The following is a 12,754-nucleotide window of genomic DNA, read 5'->3' as shown; positions in this document are numbered from 1 at the left end:
AAAGAGTTCCATATTACACACAGACGTCTATACACTTGAGGCGGGACATAAGACCCGACTGCCACCTGTTACCGATTCATGAATGGGCGGGCCTGGGAGCGAATGATGGGTGACGCCCTGCCCGTCTCCACTCCGCCCAAAAATCGAACCACGCGTGCTTATAGAAACATGTATCGCGCTTATATTAGCATGCATGTGTGCATGAATGTAAATGCGTATACATTCCGTCCCGCTTATAAAACTGCTTATATAGTACGTATTACCTTTAGTGCAGTGTGCTTGGGGAAAGTTGAAAAAACGTTGAGAGTAAACTTGGCTAACCTCTCCGTAATTGTTTAGTTCTTGAAACAAACCTGCACTTCCTAAATCGAACAAGTTCGGAAATGGGTAAGACACAATAATTACGTATTTTTTATTCGTGTGAGCATTAACTGAAGGATAGATAAATCTGAGGGGGGAAACCTGCCAGCCAGCGAGGGTTGCCTGCGGTGTAGAAGTCCGGGCCGCTCTACCCTATCCAGTGTAGGCTGACCAGTGGTGTGTGCGTCGCGCGGCACGCCAGATGTTAGGAAGATGAAACTAACGGAACTGTGAACACCTTGCCTAATTAACGAGCAATGGAGTTTCACAAACGAGACGCAACATGCATACAAATACTTACATTTTTACATACCTGCATGCATGTCCAACACACACACACACACACACACACGACGACCGAAGTCCTCGGTCCCGCCTTCAGCGACCTCATCAAGACCCTCGGCAGGCCCATCCGAGAGAGGACGGGGGAAAAGCGGAAAACAGAGTGGCTGCGGCAGCGGGTCAGCCTTGCAGTGATCCGCGGGAACGCAGCAGCGCTATGCCAGCAGCGCCCCACATAAGAACAAACTCGACCTTTATTTTGTTTTTCTTTATGTATAATTCTTTCGTTTTTTGTATTATTTATCTGTAGTATAGTAAAATATATGGTTGAGTGCCACAGTCATCGGCGTCCCGGCAGAAACCGATAAGTGCATTGAGAACAATCTAACAGATTGTTCCCATCTTAACTCCCTTCCGGATGGAGGCTCTTTTAATTTAAAACACACACACACACACACACACACACACACACACACACACACACACACACACACACAACATAGTGGCAGTATTGTCTGAGGTAATTTAACCATAATAAAACAACCTTATGGAGTTTCTTCATAATTGCAAGACGTGAAATTTGCTGACGTGGTAGTGTCTCTGCTGGAGGTGAGACGCGTAGGTTTGAATCAAAAGAATTTCAGTAAAGGATAATTCGGTTAGTCTAGTACAGCACATGCCACTGATAAAGAACAGCTGCAGCGTGGAGGCCAGCTCACTGACACGACGCACACCGGCGTGCACCTTTCTTCCCCTCGGCAATGTCGACACAACGGTGCACACACACACACACACACACACACACACACACACACACACACACACACACACACACACACACACACACACACACACACACACACACACACACACACACACACACACACACACACACACACACACACACACACACACACACACACACACACACACACACACACTCTCTCTCTCTCTCTCTCTCTCTCTCTCTCTCTCTCTCTCTCTCTCTCTCTCTCTCTCTCTCTCTCTCTCTCTCTCTCTCTCTCTCTCTCTCTCTCTCTCTCTTGGCATCGTCCCTTCGGATTGGAAAAAGGCTAACGTGACACCGATTTTTAAGAAAGGAGACAAAAAAATACCAGGTAACTACCGACCCATTAGTCTAACTTCAATTGTAGGTAAGCTACTCGAGAGCATAATTAGAGACAAAATTGTGAGCTACCTCGAAAGCCACTCATTAATTGGGGATTCAAAACGTGGCTTCCGTAACAAAAGATCCTGCCTGTCAAACCTACTGACCTTTTATAACGATCTCTTTTCAGTTTATGACGTAACCAAATCATTGGACGTAGTCTATCTTGATTTCCAGAAAGCGTTTGATGAAGTCCCACATCATAAATTACTTTATAAATTAAAGCAAATAGGCATTGACGGGTCAAGTAAACCAATGGATCGCGAATCGGTTGAGCAACAGACAACAAAGAGTTGTGATTGACGGATTTAACTCAGAGTGGGCGCCGGTCACTAGTGGCGTCCCTCAGGGCTCGGTTCTTGGCCCAGTGCTCTTCATTATTTACATCAACGATGCGGATGTTGGACTCAATAATCGCATTATTAAATTTGCAGACGACACAAATATTGGTAACTCGGTTCTCACTGACGAAGACAGGCAAGGCCTCCAAGAGGATTTGCACAAAATTTCAGCTTGGTCGGATAAATGGGAGATGCCCTTTAACGTAGACAAGTGCCAGGTCCTTCAAGTTGGAACAAAAAATAAGAAGATCGATTACGAAATGCGCGGCGTTAAACTCACAAGCGCTCAATGCGTTAAGGACCTGGGGGTCAAAATCGCGTCAAACCTCAAATTTTCACATCAATGCATCGATGCAGCAAATAAAGGGAACAGAATGTTGGGCTTCATTAAAAGAAACTTTTTATTCAAGAATAAAGTTGTAATACTTCCGCTCTACAATAGTTTACTCAGACCCCACTTGGAATATGCGGTACAGTTTTGGTCTCCCCACCATGCAAAGGACATTGCCAAACTAGAAGGTGTTCAGCGTCTAGCAACAAAATGATCCCTTCCTTGCGCAACAAATCCTACGAAGAAAGGCTTTCCACCCTTAATTAACATGTTCTCTCTTGAGAAACGTCGCCTTCGAGGAAAACTAATCGAATGTTTTAAAATACTTAATGGTTTCACGAATGTAAACAGAACAAAATTGTTTATGATCGATGACACTTTGCGAACGAGGAACAATAGCATAAAACTCAAATGTAGACAAATAAATTCAGACGGCACCAAATTTTTCTTCACCAACGTTGTATTGCGAGAATGGAATAAGCTCCCACCGTCCTTTAGAAACAAGCTCGACCGTCACTTCCTTGAACTTAATATTAACTAGAGTAGAAAAGCAACATTTTGTAGTAATTTGATTAATGTAAAATCACTTAGGTTTAAGGACAGATCACCTAGTCTGGACCATGGGGTCTGTGTGGTCTGATTTTCTATGTAATTTTATGTAATTCTCTCTCTCTCTCTCTCTCTCTCTCTCTCTCTCTCTCTCTCTCTCTCTCTCTCTCTCTCTCTCTCTCTCTCTCTCTCTCTCTCTCTCTCTCTCTCTCTCTCTCTCTCTCTCTCATGTATGAACACGTGTACTTTTCTGCAGGCAATTACTGGATGGACGACATAACGAGTAAACAACAGAGCGTCACACCATTACGGTCTTCAGACAATAATTTCTCTAGACAAATGGACAGTGTGCTGCTTCTCAATAGCCCGACACAACTTTCATTTTCTCTTGATGTTCCTTTATCACCCTACCCATTCATGGCCGCATCGGACAGGTTGGCGGGTGTGTGGTCACCTGTTTGGTTTGGGCCGCGGTGCTGGGAGTTTCCTTAAAATAAAAAAGTGAGCGACAATACTTTTCGTCGAATAATAAGCTATATATTGAGCTTCCAAGACTGTGTTCACGGTTCTCTGATTTATCAGTACTTGAAAAGCAGTCATGATGGCTGGTGTATAGCAACGAGTGAAAAAAAATAAAACTAGGCTCGGTAATCCTTCTGCTATTGATCAATGCAGCACTGCAACAAATGGCCTGCCACTGCCATCGGGGCGGCAACAATTAATTATATGCTCGAAAATCGCATCTATGACAAATATACTTTCACATTGATAATGGGGAGGCGGTGGCTGAGTCGTCAGAGTAACGGCCCCGTGTTCAGGAGGACGCGAGTTCAATCCCCGCCCGGTGCCACCAAGCGGGAATTTTTCAGCCGCCGCCGAGTGGCTTAAAACTACCCACATGCTGTCCAGAAGACCACCCATCAACCCGGAATCTAGATTCACAAAAGAACACAAAGAAATAACAAACAACAGCAGACCTGCTGGTCCTTACGAGGTTGTTTGTGACAAGCTACACTAACTATCTAATCAAAGGTGGAAGATGAAGGACAGCAAAGGCGAAGGCTCCTCCACACCCCCCCATCCCTCCAGCCAAAGCTGGCAGGAAAGGAAAAAGAACCATGCAGCATGGAAAAACTACATGGAAATTATGTAGGAAAGAGGAAAGAACTACCATTACTGCTACCAATAACCGGGCGATAAAAGCGGACAAGGACACTAGTATTCGAAAGAACTTAACGTTATTACGACAATGAGTAATATCTTAGTTGCTGGTTGGATTCAAAACACTTGTCTAATCTATTCTTGAAGGCCGTAACTGTTGTACTATCAACGACCTCACAAGGTAGAGAGTTCCAAACATTAACAACTCGACTGAAGAAGAAGTGTTTAGCTTCGTGCGACGAGAATCTTTTACTACTTATCTTCAAATTGTGATTTATTCTTGTTCTATTTGATCGATCAATTGTAAAGTGATCTTCCGAGTTAATATCACTGAATCCTTTAAACATTTTAAACACTTGTATTAGATCGCCTCGCGTTCTTCGTTTTGATAGGCTGAATAAATTTACTTCTTTAAGCCTTTGTTCATATGACAAATTTCTCAACCTAGGAATCATCTTCGTTACTCTTCGTTGGACCCGTTCCAACTTTTCTGTCTTTTCTGTAGTAGGGAGACCAAAACTGAACTAACTTCTCTAGATCACTGAGGAGAGCAAAGTTGTAGTCTCGTTTACTAGGCTGGTTAGTGAAAGACGATGAAAGGCAAAGTTGATGGTGAGTATTGAAATCTCCTCCTAAGATGGAGATGTCAGCAAAGGGAAAGCGAGTCAAGATGTGCTCCACTTTGGAATTTATATAGTAAAAATAGTAAAATTCCAAACCCTGACTTGGGCAAAGGCTGCTGCTGCCCTTTGTCACCCTCTCGCACCGTGATCCGTCTGCTGTACCTTCCAATTTGTCCTATCCTGCACGGCCGTGTGAGGCTTCCGGCGCTTTCATAAGCTGCTTCATCGGAAATCCACGCGCAACAGCTTCTGGGCTTCTCTGGAAGTATCTCTTGGGATCCCGACAATTTATCTCCTCGCGTATTAAGAGAATGTAGCCAACAGCTATAATTACCTATAACGTTAATGTTCAATAGGTCATTAGCACAGGCAAGCGTGGCTCTTGCGTGGAAAAGAGCCAATGTTACCTCGATCTTTAAAAAAGGAGATAAAAAACAAGCCAGTAATTATCGTTCTATCCGCCTTACGGCTGTCCTAATTAAACTATTCGAAAAAAATAATCAGGGATAAAGTGATCACGTTCCTCGAAACAAATGATTTGATAACTGATAATCAGCACGGATTTCGTAGTAACCGATCTTGCCTCACCAACTTATTAACTTTCTTCAATGACGTATACTCCAGCTGGGACGCCCGAGCCCCATATGACATAATTTACCAAGACTTTCAGAAAGCGTTCGATAAAGTTCCCCACGTTAGGCTTATTTCAAAACTGCGTTCCCACAGTATAAGTGACCATCTGTGCGCATGAACTCATGACTGTTTCACAGAAAGACAACAGCGTGTAGTCCTCAGTGGTGAAGCATCCGATTGGCAACCCGTAACCGGTGGCGTGCCACAAGGATCGGTCCTGGGGCCAACGCTATTCATTATTTACGTGAACGATTTAGAGACTAATATCTTATCAAAAGTAGCCAAATTCGCCGATGACACCAAATTAGGAGGTACGGTAACGAACAGTAAAAATTGCGAGGATATTTAATCGGATTTAACAAGACTTGTCGATTGGAGCGACAAGTTGGAAATGTGTTTCAACTTAGATAAATGTAAAGTAATGCACATAGGTGAAAAGAACCTTAACTTTAAATATTAGATTCAAGGACATGAGCTCAGCGAAGTAAGACAAGAAAAAGATCTTAGTGTAATTATCAGTAACACTCTCAAAATGAGCGATCAATGTACTGCGGCGAGTAAAAAAGCTAATATGATGTTAGGACTAATCTCAAGAAACTTTGATTAGAAATCACCCGAACTTATGAAGAGATTATATTCAGCATTTGTATGACCACATCTAGAATACACCGTCTAGTTCTGGTCACCGAGTTATATCAAAGATCAAATTCTGCTAGAAAAGATACAGAGAAGAGCAATGAAAAAAAATCCAGCGTTCCGTAACTTGCCGTATGACGAGCGTTTAAAGCGTTTAGATATGTTTTCCTTATTGTATGGTTCCTTCGTCTAACTGGAGCCTCGATGCGCGCCATCAAACAGCATCACCTCACCAATAACTAATTCACGCACGAATCCTCAAAGCCTCACCAGCAACAGCTCACTTACCCGAAGACATGTGACTCCGCATCGAAGCTTCAACCACCATTCACCTAAATTTCTCGAAGCCTCACACTACGCGGACCGTCTCGCCCGCCGAGGTTATAAATGTACCTCTAACTGCTAACCCCGGCAGTGCCATCCGAGGTAGCTCACTTTCCCGAGGGCGCAAGGACTCATCACTTGTGAGCTAACCAGGATTCACCAAGGGGTCAAACACACACACACACACACACACACACACACACACACACCTATCCACACAAACACACACACACACACACACCTATCCACACACACACACACACACACACACACACACACACACACACATCTATCCACACACACACACACACACACACACACACACACACACACACACACACACACACACACACACACACACACACACACACACACACACACACACACACACACACACACACACACACACACACACACACACACACACACACACACACACACACACACACACACACACACACACACACACACACACACACACACACACACACACACACACACACACACACACACACACACACACACACACACACACACACACACACACACACACACACACACACACACACACACACACACACACACACACACACACACACACACACACACACACACACACACACACACACACACACACACACACACACACACACACACACACACACACACACACACACACACACACACACACACACACACACACACACACACACACACACACACATTCACGCAGGGCAAGATGCTAGCGTGGGACGCCACCTGCGTGAACACCTTCGGCAGCACCCACCTCATCGACTGCGCCACCACAGCAGGCGCTGCCGCACGCTCCGCCGAGGCCCGGAAACAGGCGCTACGCCGACCTCGGTCAGCGGTATGACTTCATGCCGCTGACGGTGGAACGACCAGGTCCTCGGTCCCGCCTTCAGCGACCTCATCAAGACCCTCGGCAGGCGCATCCGAGAGGACGGGGGAAAAGCGGGAAACAGAGTGGCTGCGGCAGCGGGTCAGCCTCGCAGTGATCCGCGGGAACGCAGCAGCGCTATGCCAGCAGCGCCCCACATAAGACCCAACTCGTCCTTTATTTTGTTATTCTTTATGTATAATTCTTTAGTTTTTTGTATTATTTATCTGTAGTATAGTAAAAGATATGGTTGAGTGCCACAGTCATCGGCGTTCCGGCAGGGGCCGATGAATTGCAATACGAACAATCTAACCGATTGTTCCCATCGTAACTCCTTCAGGATGGGCTCTTTACATAAAACACACACACACACACACACACACACACACACACACACACACACACACACACACACACACACACACACACACACACACACACACACACACACACACACACACACACACACCACACACACACACACACACACACACACACACACACACACACACACACACACACACAGACACACACCCCCACACACACACACACACACACACACACACACACACACACACACACACACACACACACACACACACACACACACACACACACACACACACACACACACACACACACACACACACCTACACACACACACACACACACACACACACACACACACACACACACACACACACACACACACACACACACACACACACACACACACACACACACACACACACACACACACACACACACACACACACACACACACACACACACACACACACACACACACACACACTCCTATCCACACATACACACACACACCTATCCACACACACACAGACACACCTATCCACGCACACACACACACACACACACACACACACACACACACACACACACACACACACACACACACACACACCTCTTGACCTCACGGGGTCAAGACGTGTCACTGGCGCTCCCATGCAGCCACAGGTCAGTTTGTTGACCCTTTTTCTTTTCTTTTTCTTTTTCTCTTTCTTCTCCTTCGCTCCCCATTCCCCCGCCCCTTCCCATTGTTTTCAAGGTACTCATTATTACAAAGAACACTCGTGAAATGTTGTGACACTATACAGACATAGTACAGTGAGTGTAGTGGTTAGTGGTGCTAGAAGGGTAGTGAGAGCTGTGTCGCCAACACAACACCGAGAACACGTTCAGCCTCCGGAGGACGAAATCACCCAGCAGCTGAGCAAGATCAGTTCAGGTGGCAGGCAGTGAGGCAGCCTCGTCACTCAGGTCGGGAGCAAGATGTACGGCAGCTTCATCAACTCTGTGCACTTGTTCCGATAAACCGGCCAGCAACCACCACCTGTGTCTCGCCGGCCCAGGGGGCGGATTCTGAAAAGGGCCGTAAGTTAAGGCCCGCGCGCTGCCTTAACTTCACTAAGGCGCCGTTGGCAACGGCCGCGCTACGGCGCCGTATCTCTGCATTCCTTTCACATACTCAAAACTTTTTAAGGCCGCCGTAAGGGGACCTTAGGGCGCGCGCCGCTGCAAGGCGGCCGCGTCTCGGTGGCCAATCAGGGGCAAGTTCTAGTCGGCAAATAGGAAGCGTCGACCAATCGCGGGATGTAAACACAAATTAGCTTTTGTGCGAACGTTCCCGCGGTGCCCACCCTCTCACGACAATGGAGCCTCTCTCCTCACCCCCTACCTTGCCCCCTACGAAGAAAAGGAGGCCGAACTTTTCGGAAGAGGAGCTACTAATGCTAATAGCACTGACACAAACCTAACCTACCTTTGTTCATAACCTCAGACATTCAGACTATGCCATATTCTATATGCAAGCTAACACCATTTTTGTGAAAAGTTACCTCTAACATTTATCAGCACTATGGTATATATACAACACTTGCAACACAGTGATGTCCCTGCTCACCCACGCGTGCAAGATACTACGTTGCGAAGGATGGTGGTGCATCCCCAAGTCTGTAGGATTTAGGAAGGCAAATATGAGGAAAATGGTGTCGTGCGCGTATACTGCATGCATATATATTTACTCCGTCTTCAATTGTGATGCTGTCCATAAAGTATGAGTGCATAGGAACATGGCAACATACCTATCTACTTACTAGTTCTTTGCAACTCCGCATAATAAAAATGTATCATTGCAAGAGGCAGTGGGAAGCCCTCTCATAAGTTTTCACCAAACTTCCTAGTTACTGTATTACTAAACATCTTACTGGTAGTTCATTCACTTCTTACAGTTGTATAAGTAGTATAACTACGTAAATATCGTTTATATGCACTTCATACCTGTATGAAGCCTGTATGTTCCACTTCTAGCAGCGAAGGCGTGCAGGGAGAGGAGGCCGTAACTCACTTAGGGCGGCCCACACCCGCCTTAACCTGCGGCGCCATAACTCTCCTTAAAATGGCCGCGCCGATGTTTTGAGTATACCAGCGGAAGCGCTACGGCCGGACTTGCGGCCCCTTAAGCAGATACGACGCCGTAACTTCGTTTCAGAATCCGCCCCCAGGTTTAGCACTTCCTTACTAAGCCTGGGTATCCCTGAGTGACCTCCCAGATACTGCCCACCTGCATCCCTCTGGGACCTGTCACCTGAACCCAGCATCCTACTTGAGGACTAACATCGCTCTTGACCTCACCGCCATCTGGAAGAATCCGCCCCTTCGCCCCCCCGGCACCATCCCCACTGCACTCCATACCATCCAACTCCTCCCATCACCCCTACCTTTCCCAGAGACAAGTCTGACCCCCGTTTCCCATCCCCCTTCTCTTTTTGTACTTGTTCTCGTTAGCGAAATTTATTTAAATGTATTTATAAAATGTAAATTTTCAGCCACACGACTGCCGTATATCTGAATAAACCGTATATTATTATTATCATTATTATTATTATTATTATTATTATTATTATTATTATTATTATTATTATTACACACACACACACACACACACACACACACACACACACACACACACACACACACACACACACACACACACACACACCTATCACACACACACACACACACACACACACACACACACACACACACACACACACACACACACACACACACACACACACACACACACACACACACACACACACACCTATCGACACACACACACACACACACACACACACACACACACACATATCCACACACACACACACACACACACACACACACACACACACACACACACACACACACACACACACACACACACACACACACACACACACACACACACACACACACACACACACACACACACACACACACACACACACACACACACACACACACACACACACACACACACACACACACACACACACACACACACACACACACACACACACACACACACACACACACACACACACACACACACACACACACACACACACACACACACACACACACACACACACACACACACACACACACACACACACACACACACACACACACACTACTACTACTACTACTACTACTACTACTACTACTACTACTAGTAATACTAGTTCTACTACTACTACTACTGCTACTACTGCTACTACTACTACTGCTACTACTGCTACTACTACTATTGCTACTACTACTACTGCTACTACTACTACTACTGCTACTACTACTACTGCTACTACTACTACTGCTACTACTACTACTGCTACTACTACTACTACTGCTACTACTACTACTGCTACTACTACTACTGCTACTACTACTACTACTGCTACTACCACTGCTACTACCACTACGCTAGATAACTACATGTTTCCTTTTAATAATGTTTCTGATGAAGATTTGATGGATGTTTTTAATTTCGATGAAATATTCAGGCAATAAATTTATGAAAGCTTTGATCCGTTAAGTGTGCAAGATAACAATTATAACAATGATATCGATGTCAATCAGTTTTATATGAGATCTAGAAACATTAACTTTCCTAAATGTGAATATATTTTTCTTGATAATTTATCTTCTCTTTGTAACAATAGTGATTTTAATTTATTAACACTGAATGTAAGATCCATATCCACCAATTTCCAATATTTCAAAGACACTGTACTGTCTGACAATGTAATTTATGACGTGCTTGGTTTCACTGAAACCAGGTTCGACGCAGGCATTTCTACATTGTATTCTTTGACAGCATATGAAATGTTCACAAATAACAGGAACAGGTATGGTGGGGGTGTGGCTGTTTACGTCTCGAACAGGTACACAGGTCATAAAGTAGTTGAATTCAGTCGAATGGAAACATTTATTGAGAGTGTGGCAGTGGAAGTAAAATTTAATGGTAAAATATTTTTTGTTTATATGTATATAGACCTCCTCAAGGTAATGTGAATAATTTTCTTAATGTTCTCAATGAAATTTTAACTACTGCAAAGATAAAATCCTAGTGAAATATTTATTTTTGGAGATTTAAATATGAATTTATTACATAATAATGACGATAACATTCAGGACCTTATGAATTTAATGTATAGTTATTCCCTGTTTCCACTTACTACCCTGCCAACACGAGTTACGGCCACATCCGCCACCCTTATAGATCACATTTAGTCCACATGTGTTGAGAACAACGTAGGAAATTATGTAATCAAAACTTATATTACTGATCATTTTCCAGTGATATCTTTATTTAAATGTAACAATATTCCATCTCCTCCCACATTCATAACGAAAAGAACGTTCACCCAGGAAGCCTTAGACACATTTAGTGCTGCACTTTCTCACACAGATTGGTCTGATGTCATAAACTGTACATGTCCTAACAACTCCTATAATCTATTTTACAACAATTTCAAAACAAATTATGATAATTGCTTCCCTAAGAAAACAATTAAAGTTAGTAACAGAAATAATCGCAGTCCACATTACTCAGCATTAAAGAAAGGCATTAGAGAAAAACATAGACTTGAAATTGAAAAACTAGCATATAAATGGCCTTTAACTTTTCGAAGCAATATAGGACTTTCAGAAATAGACTAACATCACTTTTAAAGAAGCAAAGAAGAAGTATCACCAAGACCAACTATTAGCTAGCCAAGGCAACCCTAAGTCTCACTGGAAGTCAATAAATAACTTATTAGGTAGATCTACAGATGGTAAAAACAGTGAAATTGAGCGACGATCAATTTGTTACAACATTCAGATAAATTTAATGAACATTTTTGAAAGCAAGTCAGCAAGCAGCAGAAACTGTAGGTAATGAATTTTAAATTATTTACACAACTCTCCCAATTTTTCTATGTATTTATTTCCTACAAACTTAGAAATTGAAAAATATATTACGGCATTTAAAACTTCTTCCTCGGATTTGATGATATTTCCCAATTGTTTGAAACGCACAGCTAATGATATATCCATTCCATTAACACACATAGTGAATCTGAC

Source organism: Eriocheir sinensis, unplaced genomic scaffold (assembly GCF_024679095.1).
Source record: "Eriocheir sinensis breed Jianghai 21 unplaced genomic scaffold, ASM2467909v1 Scaffold71, whole genome shotgun sequence".
NCBI classification, from domain to species: Eukaryota; Metazoa; Arthropoda; class Malacostraca; order Decapoda; family Varunidae; genus Eriocheir; species Eriocheir sinensis.
This window is presented reverse-complemented; position numbering follows the sequence as displayed.